The sequence below is a fragment of the Monodon monoceros genome, unplaced genomic scaffold, assembly GCF_005190385.1.
Source record: "Monodon monoceros isolate NGI ecotype Baffin Bay Population unplaced genomic scaffold, NGI_Narwhal_1 Super_Scaffold_4, whole genome shotgun sequence".
NCBI classification, from domain to species: domain Eukaryota; kingdom Metazoa; phylum Chordata; class Mammalia; order Artiodactyla; family Monodontidae; genus Monodon; species Monodon monoceros.
Genome location: NW_021703781.1, coordinates 39,140,149 through 39,156,866, shown reverse-complemented (window position 1 = coordinate 39,156,866; position 16,718 = coordinate 39,140,149).

Below are 16,718 nucleotides of genomic sequence, written 5' to 3'. Positions count from 1 at the left end.
AATCTTAGTTCACTGTTCTGAGTTTATTGATTGATTTAAAAATGAAAACAAATTATTTTAAAAACAGATGAATGATCTTTTACCTGTTATTTCTATGTGCTTTGAGAAACAGAGAATAAAAATCTCTTTCACGTCTCACTTAAGTTTCTAGTTATCTTCTGAGCCCACTGTTAATTGGAAAAAAACCCAGAGGATTTGTTTTAAAACACTGAGAAAAATATTCACTATTCTCTTGTCATTTCTTTAGGTGCTCTCTTATAGGACCTATGTATTTTTGTCTTTTTTTTTTTTGATTACTTTCAAGGTTCCCATTAAAGCAGATGTAATTCACAAATGTGAGAAACATTTATCAGATAGTTATTCAGATAGCCTTGTCACCCCCAGGGAAATCTTTTTGTTCAACAGAGACAGCCTATGATTGAACGAAAGAGACTTTGAATCTTGCTTTGACTAATAATGTCACTACAGGTAATCATTAATCTCTCTGTGTCTCAATTAATTTAACCTCATAGGAAAATGGTATCTCTTTTAAGCACAAAATATCTAGCTAAGTGCACTAAAAAGCAAACTCAATGAAAGGAATTAATGTGCCATTATCTTTGTTATTATCATTATCATCTCTTCTTTAAACTCCAAGTGAACAGGAGATAGAGCTCAAAAGAACAAGAAATGGAACAATTTTCAGATCCATATTTGGCAAGATTGAAGATTGTATATATATATATATATATATATATATATAGTCATGGGTCTTGTTGAAATACTGGGTAAATGAAGAGTAAGATATAATGCATGTGAGTCAAGAAACAACGTATAGAAGAACATGTTAATTCAGATTGAATAGAAAACAACAGGAATTTTTAAAAAAAATTTTAAAAGAATTTCATTAGTATCTCAAGTGTTTTTCTTTCTTTGAATGAACATTTAAAGAAAAAATGTAAGTGAATGGAAAATTTTGAGTAAAATATTGATAATGTTAGATTGAAATTGCAAATCAGATCCATGAAAGAATAAAGCAAATGTCAGGGGGAAAAGTGTTTAAAGTAGAAAACAGAAAGTCAGGAAAAGCATTCTCTTGCTATTTAAAAACATGACTATTCATATAACTAAAAATACAAGTTTGTGTTTACAAAAGACTTCTGCAGTCCTCATCAACATCCTTGTTAACAGAGATAGATGCAGGCATAGGAGAATATGCAAAACATCATGGATTTATTTACGGACAGCTCTAGAAGTAGGCAGACCCAGAGTTTAGCACACCCCACAATGATTTGAGGATACCCCAGATAACCCCCATGTCTACTAAGGGGAAGAAATTGGGAGGTAATTATAAATTACTACCATATCTCTCCCAAACTACTGTAATAGTCTCCCATCTGGTCTTTGCCACACTAAGTTTTCTAAAATATTAATTAAATTGTATTACCTCCTTACTTAAAAGCATTCAATAGTTCCCCCGACCTTAGGGATAAAAGCCAACTTCTGCTCATAACCTACAAGGCCTAGCATATAATAAGGCTCTCATTTACATTTCCAATTTTGTCTTATCCCGTTCTTCTCTTTGTTCAATATATTTCATCCATGTGGTCCTACCATGAGTTCATATATGACACCAACTTAATTCAGCCAAAAGGCTTCAGCACATGCAGTTCCCTCTGCCTGGAGTGCTCTTTCAACCACTCTTCACATGACTGACTTTCTCATCCTCTAGATCTGAGCTAGTCTCATCTTCTAAGGTCTTTCTTGAGGTATCCTCTATTTAACTGGATCAGTTAGATTTACTTCATAATAACTACTCCAATTATATTTTAAAACAATAACTGTTTGTAGTTCATGATTCTTTCAGTAAAGAATTTTGGCTGGACTCAGCTAGGCAAGTTTTTCTGGTCTTGGTCAGATCATTCATTCAGTCCATTCAAGTGTGTGTCATTAGGAGCTAGGAAAACTGGCCTCTGATCCATGTGGTTTCTTACATTCTAGAAGCCTAGGCCAACTTGTTCACATGATGAAAAGGCAGGTTACTATGCAAGTGTGTGTGTGTGTGTGTGTGTGTGTGTGTGTGTGTGTGTGTGTAAGAGAGAGGGAGAAAGCGCTCGGAAGCATACTAGGCTTCTTAAGGCCCATGCTCAGAGAAGGCACACTGTCATATCTACCACAGTCCACTGGTCAAATCAAGTCACCAGGCACCTCAGAATCGAGGGGAGAGGAAACAGACCCCAGCGTTTGATGGTAGAAGCTAATGTGTCACATTACAAGGGTGTGGAAACAAAAAGGATGGGGAATTGTGGCCATTTTTGCAGTTGACTACACTGTTATATGTGAGACAGCATCCTGTTTATTCTTTCTATAACACATATCAAATGTGTTTCACCAGTTTGATATTTGCTGGGTTATTGTCTGTTACTCCCTCTAGACTATAAACTCTATGAGAGCAGAAGCTGTTCCTTCTTTTTTTAACATGGTACAGCCATGGGCTGGCATAATCCCTGGTACATAGTAGGCACTTAATAAATATCTAAAATAAATTTAAAAAAAAACAAAAAAAGGAAACTGTAGAGAAGATTTCCCTTACACTTTTACAAATATAAAGAGTTTTGTTAAGGCTCATATGTCTGTCACATACTCACAATCCCAGCAGCTAACAATGACATTAAAATTTATAACAGCAATGGAAGAAAGTTCTATCGGAAACTGGACAAGAAACTTTTATAACTGGAATGCATTGCCTTATTAACAGAATAGAGATAACTTACATTTGTTCTGTGCATTCAGTGTGTCAGAGACTATGCTGATAAATTTGCTCACACAATCACCTGTGTGCAAAGCTAATAAGAGAAGAGAACATAAGTGACCTAAGGGAGATAGCATGAGTTCTCTGACTTGGGGATTGGTGCTTCAGTTATCTGGTAGGAATCTAGGGAAGGCTGGCACATATAATAAAGTAGAAAGGAATTATATCAAGAATTAATGTTAGTATGTGATTACCTAGGTCTCAATAAAACATAAGGTTGCTATGTAATTAGATCTATGTAATTAGAATCTGCCTCAATATAACCCCAGAATTTTAGCCTTTTTCCCCAAATACTGAAATACTCAAAATAGAATACATTTTAGAAGCCATTAGTATTTAAGGATCCTATTTGTACTTGAGATTTCATGAACTGCAATTTTCAGATGAACCTTGGCATCAGAGAATACTGAGAATTAAATCCTATGACAGTTTCTCAACAGTACTTATTCCTTCAATCAGACCAACCCTCAAAATTGAGCTTAATATTGACAATGCCAATATATAGCTTGAGTATGAAAAAATAATTTTGAACTAATGATAAGAAAAGTGCAATAAGGTAAATGGAACTTGTTCTTATAAAAAACTGAATAATGATTATAATACTAATAATATATTTGTGAAGCATTGTGTGTTTTCAAAGCTTTTTTACACCGTTAAAGCTCTTTGGCTAGTGAAATTCAAAATTAAAGAGGTTAAATAACTTGCATGAAGTCGGCCCAGTGTAGGTACAAGTAAATTCAATGTTCCTAATTTACAGCCCAATGTCCTATACTGGTTTCTGATCCAATAGCAAATATAGAAAGGCATTTACAAATAAATAAATAAAATCCATAGAATTGATTGGCATAATGCTTAATGAATTATATGATCCTTGAAAGTATATTAAGTTTCTTTTTAAACAGTCACTATTTATTAAAGAATACACAAACCAAACTGTCAACAATTGAAAATTTAAAATAGTTTTGTTTAAATTTTGTTTTATAATGATATAAACATGCTCGATTTATTTGTCCCAAGTTCATCAATACCCGTGTTCTCTAGATTCTCCATTTTTCAATGTCTTTATGTTGAAATCATATTTGTACAAGAAGAAAAATCGAGTTTGCTAAAAACAAAATTAAAAATAGTCTTTAGGGGATGTAAGATGACCTTATTTCTTATGCTTCCTATAATACTATTTTCAAAATAAATAAGTAAATAGTGCTAATGAGAAATATATTTTAATAATCACAATAAAAATAACAACCTTCTAAGAGCATTAATATTTTTGGATCATTAAGCTTTTGCCACCATTTACTTCCATATCTGGAAAGAAGTTAAGCTTTGCTTTACTATGCTGTGTCCTGGCGAGCCTTGTTTATTGGTATGGATTGAACTGTGCGCTCCTAAAATTCTTGTGTTGAAGCTATAACCCCCACCACCTTAGAATATGACTTTATTTGGAGACAGGGACTTTAAGAGGTAATTAAGATTAAATGAGGACATATAAGTGGGCTCTAGTCCAATGTGACTGGTGTCCTTATAGGAAGAGGAAATTTGGACACACTTGAGAGACATCAGAGATATATGGGCATAGAGAAAATGTATGTGAAAATACAGCAAAAAGGCAACCATCTGCAAGCCAAGGACATATTCCACTCAGGAGACCCTAAACTGCGACACCTTGATCTTATACTTCCAGGCTCTAGGACTGTGAGAAAATAAATATGTTGTTTAAGTCACCCACGTTGGTATATTTTGTTACGGCAGCCCTAGCAAATAAATACATCCACTTTCAAGCAAAAATATCTCTAAGACCCGGCTGAAGGTAACTGGCTTCCATTATAGGAACAACAGTCATAATCTGGCTGTACTTCTTGAGTCTAACAGAGTTTGTAAAGTTGCCAGCCTCCTAGGAATCTACTTCTTCCCTGGCCTTTCTTCTTTGAAATGACTAATCAAAGGACATGACTATGTCCTTTCTACTAAGAATCTCCTTTCTGACCATGTCCTGACAGATGATCACAAAAGCAGACCTTGGATCTGAGTAGGCCCTCTGTTACACACTGCATGTACCTCTCTCTAAGTTTTTTTGGCTGTTCCCTTGCACTGTGCCCAGACTCACTGCATCATGTCGACTTTTCATTCATGGCTCTTTCTAGCATGCACACTGCTGGGCAAATGGCCAAGACTTTAGTCCTACTCATTAGATTTGATCACCAGCATATCAAAGGGATCATTAATGGTGTAGGAGACTTTGAAGCAGCTCATGCATTCCTCAGTACACAATTGTATTACTGGGGACTGGCAGTAATCCAAGTGGAAGTTGATCCTTTCGCCTACAGGTAATACACAGCAAAAGGCTCAAGTTTGACATCACTACAGCATATGCTTTTACAGCATTTTAGTGAGCAAAAAAGTAGAAAATCATGTCAAAGCTATAGCTTGGATATCAGGATAAATAAGGGACTGGTAAACTATTCATGGTGCTCTCAGATCTAAACAATTCTGAGAGGACAATGGACAGGTATTTTCTTCTTTTACTCTGTGATGCTTCTCCCTCATCTTGGAGGGGATAGAGATGACACTGGAGATATTTTGTTGTTGTTGTTCTTTGATTTATATCTTGAGAAACCCCATGGTATTTTGAGAGAAATGTAGTATATTTAATGTTGTCAAGGCACTTGTTTGCCATTATATACCCTGGAAAATAAAAAGTAGGTGCAACTGGCCATTTGAAAGACACATTTTGAGTCTATTTCACAAACCCTGCAGACACATATGAGTCACTGATGTACGGCAAGTTTTATAAAATGCTAACTTCGTGTATAAAAGAACATTATTTTTTTTCTGAAACTGTCAAGATTTCTGATCTGGATACAAACCAAAAAAGCATTAAAAGCGCTGGGGCTCCCCCTAATGATCATAAAACCAAAACAAGACCTTTTTTTTTTTTTTCTTTTACAAAATACATTTCTTCACACCTTTGGCAAACGGTATTAAACAGGCTAATCTACTTATGTCTCTCCTTTGCTAAAAACATTCAAATTCCCTGGTGGCCTGGTCTCTGACTGTCCCATGGGGATGTTGACCACAATTTGTTTAAACCTGAACTCCTCAGGTCTTCTCTCCAAATCTGCTTCTCTGCCTACATTACCCTTGGCTGGTAGATTTTACTCAGTTACCAAAGCCAGCAGATTGGGTGCCTTCTTAGTAGTGTCCATATACTCCTAAATGCATGCTTTTGTCCCCCATCATAAATTTTGGTGTTTCTGTCTTGAGAGTCATCAGCATAACCAATCTCATTAATCACGAAGTCCTCCTTGCTGCTTTTTTCCCTGCTTTGCTCTGTCTTTCTCTGCTTCTGTAGCTCTCCTCTTCACTACTGTCATACATTACTCTCATGTATCTTCTCTTCAGATCTCATCATATCAGTACTCACTCAAAAATGCTCAGTATCTCCCTTTTGCTTATGTGTAAAACCCTTAGCTTGGCCAATCATGATCTGATTTAAACTATTTCCCTGGTCATCTCTGAAGGAAAAAAGAGGCTGGATCACCAATAGCTACATCTGTTAGAATGATGGGAAATTATCTTCACTGGTTCCTCATTTTTTTTCAAGATTCTTCATAAATTTTCCTGCTGTTGTAAAGGTGCTATCATCATGAGTTTCCTAGACTTTTGTCTAATAGTAGTGAATGAATGAATGAAACCTACTGGTTCAGAGGGAGATGAAACTATATATGCTTTTAGATCATGATTAATAGCAAATATTCCCCCTAATAACTTTCTTGTGTGGTATTATTCCAATGCAAGGTATGAATTACTCTCCTTCTGTTAATTTCTAAATCTTGTATTCTTCAAAATTAGGCTGATTTTTACACTTCAAAATGACATGTAGAGAATATGTGTTGCTTCTGCTACTCCAGCCCTTAAGGGTTTAAAAGCCCCCAGGAACAATATTTCACTGTCCTAGACTCATTTATCTCACACCATGATATCACATTTAAATAAAATAATAAAGGTTTTGCAATCACACACAGAAGCCTTGAGCAGACACTGGTAAAATATTTGGAAGGTTTATGAAGCCTCATGTACCCTCAGTATCTGGATGACACAGTGATAATCTCTCGTCTTTGCCTTGTGGACATTTGGCTTGCATTTCCGTCAGGAAGTAAGTCCTTAGGTCTTATTTCAATACAATTATTATGACAAGTTCTTAGGTTTTATTTAGATGTAACTATTAAATATATCTTAGTATTAAGCAATCAAAAGAAAAGCATGTTTACCTAAAGGATATTCTTAAATGCAAAATATTATTTTGACATTATTGTTTTAAAATATAGTAATAGTATACCGAAATTTACCCCTTAAACACACCCACACACAGAAACACACACACCACTAATAAATATTTCATACTTTTGAAAGAGAACGTGAGAAGCAGTGCTGGGGAAATCATGAACACTCCTAAATATAAGGTAAGCAATTAGGGATATAAGACCATAAATAGAGGAGTCTCTCAGAAAAATCATAAATTTTGAACAAAGTTAAGTTTTATAAAAGTAAAAGTATTAATATATTAATACCCATGAATTCTATCTCTTGCATTGTAAGGATAATTCTGGCTTTGGCTATAATTTTCCTTCCTTTTGCCCCAGTCATGGGTGTTTTTTCAATTCTGCTGTGCCAGAGTTTGGGGAAAAAATATGTGAGGAGATTTAGAGAAGAATGAAAACCAAAGCACATGGTTAAAGATGACTAACAAGGGCATTTCAATAGTCTGGAGAAAACAGGCTCTGGTATGCTCTTTTTTTTTTTTTTTTTTTAACATCTTTATTGGAGTATAATTGTTTTACAATGGTGTGTTAGTTTCTGCTTTATAACAAAGTGAATCAGCTATACATATACATATATCCCCATATCTCCTCCCTCATGCGTCTCCCTCCCACCCTCCCTATCCCACCCCTCTAGGTGGTCATAAAGCACCAAGCTGATCTCCCTGTGCTATGTGGCTGCTTCCCACTAGCTATCTATTTTACATTTGGTAGTGTATATATGTCCATGCCACTCTCTCACTTCATCCCAGCTTCCCCTTCCCCCTCCCCGTGTCCTCAAGTCCATTCTCTACATCTGCGTCTTTATTCCTGTCCTGCCCCTGGGCTCTTCATAACCATAACACATAAGCTATGTGTACTTGAAAAGATACTCTTCTTCCAGCCAGGTATAGCAATCTGTTTTAAAAGAGGCATATGACGACCCGTATGCAAATAAGACAGCAAAGAAAATTTGGACATCATTATAACAGAAACTAGTAAATCATGCTAAAATATTTTAAGTGTATGTATTATTTAGCCAAAACTTAAATCATAAATCATGATATCTGTGATGTTATCAATATATAATTAATGAAAATACATAATATCAGAATAAACTGTCAATTTTAATAATTTTTTAAAAGAGTCCTCAAAAAAGAAAATAAGTGTTTTCTCTAGATTGGTTTAATTATATAATTAGCATAATTTGATGTTCAAAATTAAAGTAATTATTAATAGAACAAATCAATAACTGGTGGCTGTACCTGTACCTTGGGATTAATTAACTTGCTTCTTTTTTCTCTTGTAAGAACTAGATTACTTTTCACATTCCCTTGGTTATTGTTCTCTTTATGTTAAAAACAGATATTTAGAGCTAGATATCTTTTTTAAAAGTTTTCATGAAAACAAAAGTGGTACTCTTTAGAAATAATGCAAACTTAAATATAGAATTGGCTTGGAATGTTCAAAATCTTAAAAACCAGAGTTGATTGAACAATTGAAACTTTATTTCAAATGGTAGAGGGAGATTCAAATGAATGTTTTTTAATTTCCTGAACTTAAAGAGAAAGGATGTGCTCCAGTGCACCATTCTTTCTTTTTAAGATGAGAAACTGCTTTATAATAGAGTCTGCCTTCTCAGTCTGGAACAGTCGTAAGATTTGAAATTTTTAGTATGATAAACATCTTAGAGTGCTGACCATTTTAGAAAATCCAAAAGAGTTATTATTAACTGTGAAGAAAGAAATCATGTATGAATAATTTAAATGGTCATGTTAGTTTGAGTTTAACGATGTTTACAGATTTCAAATTACATAGAGTTCTCAATTGCTTCTTGCTTTTTCCCCCTTTCACATAATTATTGGTAACAAAGTATTTAGTATCTATATTTCACAGTTTATTCTACCTCTTTACAATAGATATCTAATGAAGAATTATTTTGTATATGACATATTGCTAATCAGAACACTTACATATGCTTTTCAGTTAATTTTAAATTACTTAAACTTCTAGTGGCACAATTAAAATATAGTCCTACTTCTAATTTCTAGAATTGCTTTTTATCCTACACAAATGTTTCTCCTTTCGTGTGGATGAGAAAAGACCTCAGTAGAGTAAAAACATTTGAGGGATATAATAAAGGTATGGCAGTTGTACACACCAAAGTAACCATTAAGAAACACTGACAACCCAAAGACAGAGTGTGGGTAAGTAAAATTTTATAAAAAATAAAATTATTAAATCATTTAGTACCTGCAAAGCATGTTTTGGTTACCTATAGCTATATAACAAACTATCCCAAACCATTTTATACTATTCCATGAAAAAAAAAAAAGATAGAATGAGTTGGGTCACAACTAAAGAAACAAATGTAGTTCTAATTCTATATATACTTATAAAAAGTATCTGAAAAAGTTGTCTCATATCATTAGAGCATTCTTCAGATTTTCAACTGTTTTCACAAACTTAGTAACATGAGATCTACGTAATAGACCTGTAATATAAGGAAAGCAGGTGGTAGATATCATTGTCAATGTTTTACAAACATAGTACTGATGCTCAGAGAATTTATGTAACTTAGCCAAAGTCAAATATAGTTTTATGTGTGTATGATTTGTTTGATTCATTCATCAAATATTTATTGAGATCATGCTATATGCCAAGGACTATTATCACCACTGGTGTTAGAACAGTAAAAAACAAAACAAAACAAAACAAAAGATGAATGTCACTTTATAGGTCTTCAATCTGCTGTTGGTGGTATGGAGAAGGAGAACAGTCAATAAATAAAAACATATATAGATCATATGATATTTTAGAAAGTAGTAAGTCCTAGAACAGATAAGGAAGATTGGGTATGCTGGTAGGGGCAGAATGCAAGGTGACTGACACTGATTATGACAGCCCTTGTGGAAAAGCCAGAATGTGAGCAAAAATCTGAAGGATAAGGTAGAGCATGTGAAGATATCTGGAGGTGTCTGGAGGAAGAGCAGTCTACAGCAGCCTGTGTACTGACCATGAGCCAAGAGTGTAATGGGGTTTTCAAAGAATAGCAAAGAGTCAGCACTGATAGAGAAAAGTACATCAGAGGACAGTCATGGCAACTGAGGACAGAATGTTACTGGTAGCCAAGATACGTGGGGCCTAATAGACTTTTTAAAATTGTTTTTTTAATATCAAGGAATATATACCCATCTTGAAATAAGGGAAAAAGGAAAATATTTGGGCTCATGGAAATTTGAGAAATCATGTTCAGCTGGATCCAGGGTTTCACATTTTGTCACCTGTTTTTTTCTTCTTTCTGTTGCCCTCTCTGTGATGACAATATCTCTGGCTTGTGCTATTGGGCTGCTTTATAAATCTTGAAGATGGCTACTAGCAGTAGTTGTGGCTACTAGTTTAAAACTTCCATTAAAAAGAATTTGCTCCTGGTGATAGTATATCAATACAACTGAAGTACTTCAACTGACTTTGCTTAACCATTTTCCATTCCTTGAAACACTCACTGTTGGCAATGCCATGGAGTACTACGACATGACAAGCCTAGATCACATAACAACTCCTGCATCCTGGGTGAGAGGCTGAGACTGATACCCACCAGAACCAAATGGAATGATGTAGATGAGTTTCCCCAATAAAAGGGATGCTGGAAAGTCCAAATGAATCTATCAATCTGTACTTCAATTTCGCAGTCAATGGAGTGAAATCGCATTATGTCTTTGGATTCCAAATCTTGTCTTCTTTCTATCTGCAAGGCCATTATTACTGATGCCTATGTAAGCCCCAACAATCTCTAGGGTTACATCTGTTGATATGGCTGACTGGCTAGATATCTTATTCATGCCACAACATTTTATGATCTCCTGTGTTCAAGTCCTTTCTGAAGACACATGCACAACTGGTGAATATGCCCTCTCCAAACAGGGAAAATTCTCAGTTCAGAGAGTGTAAACACAAACAGCACTAATCCCCTTCCTAAACTTTCGAACAAGGACTCAGAATTGCACTCTCTTCACCTACAAAAGAAATCTGAGTGTAGAATTAAATCCTTAGCAGATAAGATATAGAAGACATAGCATTCATTGAAAAATTACTTCAAATTCCTAACCTTGAAGTAAAACTACACATGATAATGAGCTTGCTGAGGTCGTTGTCTCTCGTAAGACACAGTGCTTTATCATCTGATGATGGGCTATGAAAGGGCCAAATATAATGATTATATGAGTCAAAGAAAGAGTCTTAAGTAGGATATGACCCCAGATAAATTCAGCTCCATGTCATTTTTATAATTAGACGTGTGGACTTTCTATAGGGAAAATTGGGAATATATCCTGTGGAATTTGCCTTTAGACCATAGAGGATTGTGGAAAACAATTTGCCTAAATAAGTTGCTTCTTCTTGCAGAAATTTAAGTTCTTGCTTTGTTCTGTTTCGTCTATGTATATCGGAAAAGAAGAGTGAAATCCGGGCAATGCTAAGCTAATAATAAGTTCCGACTAGAAAACAATTATAAACAGCTCATTTGTTAGCTCAGGATGTCTGTTTATTCACTGAACCTGAAAAAACGTTGAGAAAGGGGTTCAGTCTTTTGAATTTCTTTTACAGTCTGTATCTTCCTAAATCATGTAAGACTACATTTTTAGTTACTCTTTAATTCTGAAATTTTAACCTCTGCAATGCTACTTTATTGATAATGCAAAAATACGGGAAGTGCTGTAAAATTTTTTTTTAATTTTTAAAATTAAATTTAATTATTATTTTTATACAGCAGGTTGTAAAATGTTGATATTACAACTTTGTCACAATAACTTTGTCATAATAGACTCTGACTAATGTAATTAACTTGCATTATTTCTAAATACAACAATGATAAACAATTTCAGGCAAAGAACTCAGGGGTAAATAAGAGGCCACGTGATTCATTCACATTCATATTGGGTCCTGAATTTCTCTGTGAAGTCTTGGAGTCTTGGCTGATTTACAAAATATCCAGAAATGTAAGTGAATTTTTTTCCCTTGCATGCTAATTCACTTCCAGTAATTAAGATGGCAAAGTGAAATACTTTGAAGTATCACTCTTCTAGTTGCCAGAGAGACATTCATTAGTTTGCATTAAATTCGATTGTATTTGGAAATTGCATCACTTTTACCAGTTAAAAAAAACCTCCCCTTTTGCAAAAAAAAACATTGAATACTTTATTTCTCTAAGCAGGATTTATCAAGATCAGGACTACTGACATTTTGGGCTGGATAATTCTTTGTTGTGTGGGGCATTGCAATTTGTTTAGCAGGATCCCTGAACTCAAGCTGCTACATGCTAGTATAACCCACCCCACCGCCAGCACACATGAGCACGCACACACACACACACACACACACACACACGCCACACCCCACACACATACACATCCAGTCATGACAACTAAAACTGTCTCCAGATATTAAATGGCAACTATCATAAACAAAATGTGCAGTCACAAATTTTTTTCAAGTTGAAAATAAACTTAAATGTTATGTAGTCTAATAATCCTTCCTATTACAGCTAACTAATTTAAATAAGAGAGGCTTATGGAATTGACTAAGGTCACACAGAGTTAGGATTTGAACCCAGCTTTCCCAACTGTTTCTCAAATGTCTTACACTTATTCACTATAAGGAAAAGAACAACACAGATTTATAGAAGTTATAAATCCAGTGGTATTTCCTATTCATTGACATACTTAAGAAGTTATATAAGTTATTCAAAGTGATAGATATTTTAGTAGGTACTCCTTATTTAGTAAAGTCACTTAATATTCTCATGTGTATAACCCTTCCTTGGGAAACTAAAATATTCGAATAAGATGTTGGCTTTAGTTAAAACCCAAATTCTAATGCATAAGCTATTAATAGAAAACAATAAAAGTGTTTATCATTTGAGTTTAAGATGTTAGTGATTCAATCATATTCGTTAAATATAGGTTTTTGATACTGGAAGTATTCCATATTGAAAATAATTATATTAAAATAAAGTATTTTAAAATATCAAAAAAGAAGAATAAAAAATATATTTGGAAATTTCTCATTGTTCCCAGGTTTCTGTCTGAAGGAGATTACTAGAGTGTATGTGTGTGTAGACATGAGTTGTAGAAAGTCAAAGTTTAAGTATGCTTTTCTTCCTGAATTAAAATTTTTCTAAATGTTATCTTTACAATTCACCCAGTTACGTATCTAGAACATATTGCCCAAACTTTTCTTCTTAGCTTTTTTCCAGCTGCTGTAACAAATACCACATATTTAGAGGCCTAAAACAACACAGATTTACTATCATACAGCTCTGTAGTTGAGAGGTCCAAAATGGGATCACTAGGCTAAAATCAAGGTGTCAAAAAGGCTGTGTTCCTTTCTGGAATCTCTTTTCTTACATTTTCGAACTTCTAGAGGTTGCCCACATTCCTTCACTGCGTCCCTCTTCTTCCATCTTCTAAAGCAGCCACATCAAATCTTTCTCTTTTTTTTACAGTCATAACTCTCTTTTTCTGACCATAGCTGGGAAAGGTTCTCATATTGTAAAAACTCAGGATTACATGGGGCCCACTTACTAGATAATCCAAGATATTGTCAAGTTACTTAATCATGTATGCGAAGTCCCTCTTGCCATGTGAGGTACCATATTCACAGGTTCTTCGGATAAAGATGTGGACATATTTCAAGAGCCATTATCCTGCCTGTCACAATTTTATGTGGTATTTTTTCTCACCCACAAGATAACTGACACAGACATAACATCTCAAAAAATGATCTTTTTAACGATAAGTGATTTACCAAAACTTTATTACGCTTAAAGACAAAGGTTTAGAAGTGAAAGTCCTGATTTTCTCAATGCAAAGCACTGAGCTTTTATATTAAGGTCTTTATCTTCCATCTAAAAATAGAAAATTCACATATGACTTTTTGGAAATACTATTGCAATGGATAAATTCAGTCAAGAAAATAAGCTCTCTGCATTTATAAAGGGAGTATACTCTGGTCTGTCTTTTATTTCTCTCAAGCTTGAGTATATATTAAGTACGGAATTGGTTCTTGACCTTTGTTTGATAGCTTAATAGAATAGTCTGCAATTCTATAGTCTGAAATTATTTTTACATAGCTAAAAAAAAACTTCACTAAATGTTTTTACCTGAGGGTTTTCACTAAAATAAATAATCTGAGTATTTTCCTAGAAAAAAAACTTCATGTCCCAACACACATATACACACACCCCAAAATGGATGTAAAACAATTACAGAAAAATTGTTTTTTAATTTTAACTAAAAGCCTTTGATACTGACTTGCATAACTCCCAGCATATTATGTGGCTAATAGAAAACATTTAAGATACAGTAAATTAATATATTATCCTTAAAAGATCAAGCCAATTGAGACCATCCTTACATTTATAGTAAAATATTTTGCCCATGTAGATGGGATATAATAGTAGTGAGAATATAATATTGAGTTACTTTCTGCCAAAATATTTTTATCACTATCACAAATACATGCTCTGAAATTTTTAAATGACTAATTTTATTTATTTAAATTTTTTTTCAAGTTTAAAACTGAAATATGACCCATATATAGAGAAAAGAACAAATCATAACTGTACAGCTCAATGGGATAACACAAAATGACAGTTGTGTAAAATGGTACACGGGTCTTAAAATGGATTATTAGAGTCCCCCAAAAGTCCCCTCATAGCCCCTTTCATTCACGGTCTCCTATCAACTTTTCAAAGTTAACTATTATTCTGGCTTCTAAAACCAAAATTAGTTTCTCCTATTTTTTGAGTTATATGAATGGAATCATGCAATGTGACCTCTTTTACTCACATTTATGTTTGTGTGATTTATCCATGTTGCTACATGTAGCTCTACTTTGCTCATTTTCATTAGAGTAGAGCATACCACTATACAGACACATGTATATTTTTGGTAGATGGCTTAACATTTTTTTCATTAAAATACTGCTGCTAAGTGAAAAGTTATTAAGGGAAAACAAATTGCCACTAAATTCAACTGGAAAATCTTGATGTATTCCACTCTAACTCAAAATATCCAAAATAATTATACATAGACTTTATTGTCTAATGAATAATTACCACCAGAATCAAGTGCTTACTTTTATTTGATGGATACATGTAAAAGTCTAGTTGGAAAGGGCATTCCCTTCTGTACTTTAGCATCACTGACACTAATTCTATGATTATTTACCTCGCCATAGTTAAGCTTAGTTACATGCACCTCATTCCACAGTTCGTACATATTTTAATTTATCCCTGAGTTCATGACCACAATGCTTTGAAAAACTGCCTTAGTAATTTTCCAAGGACAATGAGGAAAACAAATTTAAATTATTAATAAATACTGAAAGAATAAAATTCTACCTCTCTGGGTGGCTTCCTCCTTTTTTAACAAAAATGCCTATCTTTTATGAATCTGTCTTTTCTAAGGCTCCTTGACACTATTTACCAATACTTCATCCCACTTTCTAGGATATGACAAATATTCAAATTAATTTCCTCTTTCAAAGTGTTGATGGCTTGTGAAATTAGACTCAGAGAGATAGCTTGGAACAGTGATATTTGCCTCTCTCTCCAACTCAGGCTTTCTGAATAAATAGGTGGTGTTTCCTCCATCTGATCCATGCTTATGTTTTACTTTGTAAGCATCAAATATCTATAAAGATGGAAGAATGGGAGGCAAGAAGACTGGTACTTTTTAAATAAGAAAGATGTCAGGTAAGAATCTGGGGTCAAATGTAAGATCAACCCAAATATCTAATGTACGGCAACCATTAAGTAAGCAATAGCTACTTTATTTTGGAGAATTGCCACAATAAAATCCAGGGATTTTTAAAAAATATTTTAAGTATCTCTCTTCCTCATTAAAAAGGACTTTTATATAGCTTTCTATTTATTCATTTAATATTAATATGAATAGAAAAAACCATACTAAAATGTAGGGGAAAATTGTATACAAAAAGTGTCATTGGAAGAGAAAATAGCTTGCAACAGTCAGAACCTCTGCCCATTATATTACAAGATTCTGGATTTACATGTTTTTCATAATTTGCATGGTTTCAAGCAAAAAAAAAAATGCCAATATGGAGCAGTGGGTTTGAGATTTGCCAATTTTCTAATGTCTAAATGGATGTTTGAGAAGCTGAGATGTGATTTCATCTGGATGAATATTTTATACTAAAACCAAAATGACTTTAATAAATAAATCACAAGGTGCCAGAAAGAACTTTTGTAAGTGGACAGCATTTCTCAAACCTATAATTTCTCCCTAGTTCTAAATAATCTAGGTGGGTGATTCTGTCCGTGAAATTGAGAAAAATCAACCATAACCAAGTCTTTTCAAAAAAGTTTTTGCATGATCTGTCCAAGTGAAAGAAGCAAAGCCAACTGTCAGTGTGAATTACCTTGCAGGAATATGCTAAGTAATTCAATTCAGGTGAAATAATGGAAAATAAGGTGATTGTCTCTTAGCTTAATTGTTTGGGGCTTTCTCTAGCCCTACAGATATTTTAGAAAGGGCAAACAAATAAATAAATGAATATTTTAAAAAGAAGGAAATGAAAACGATGGCAATTGAAACCTTACTCTATGGGAT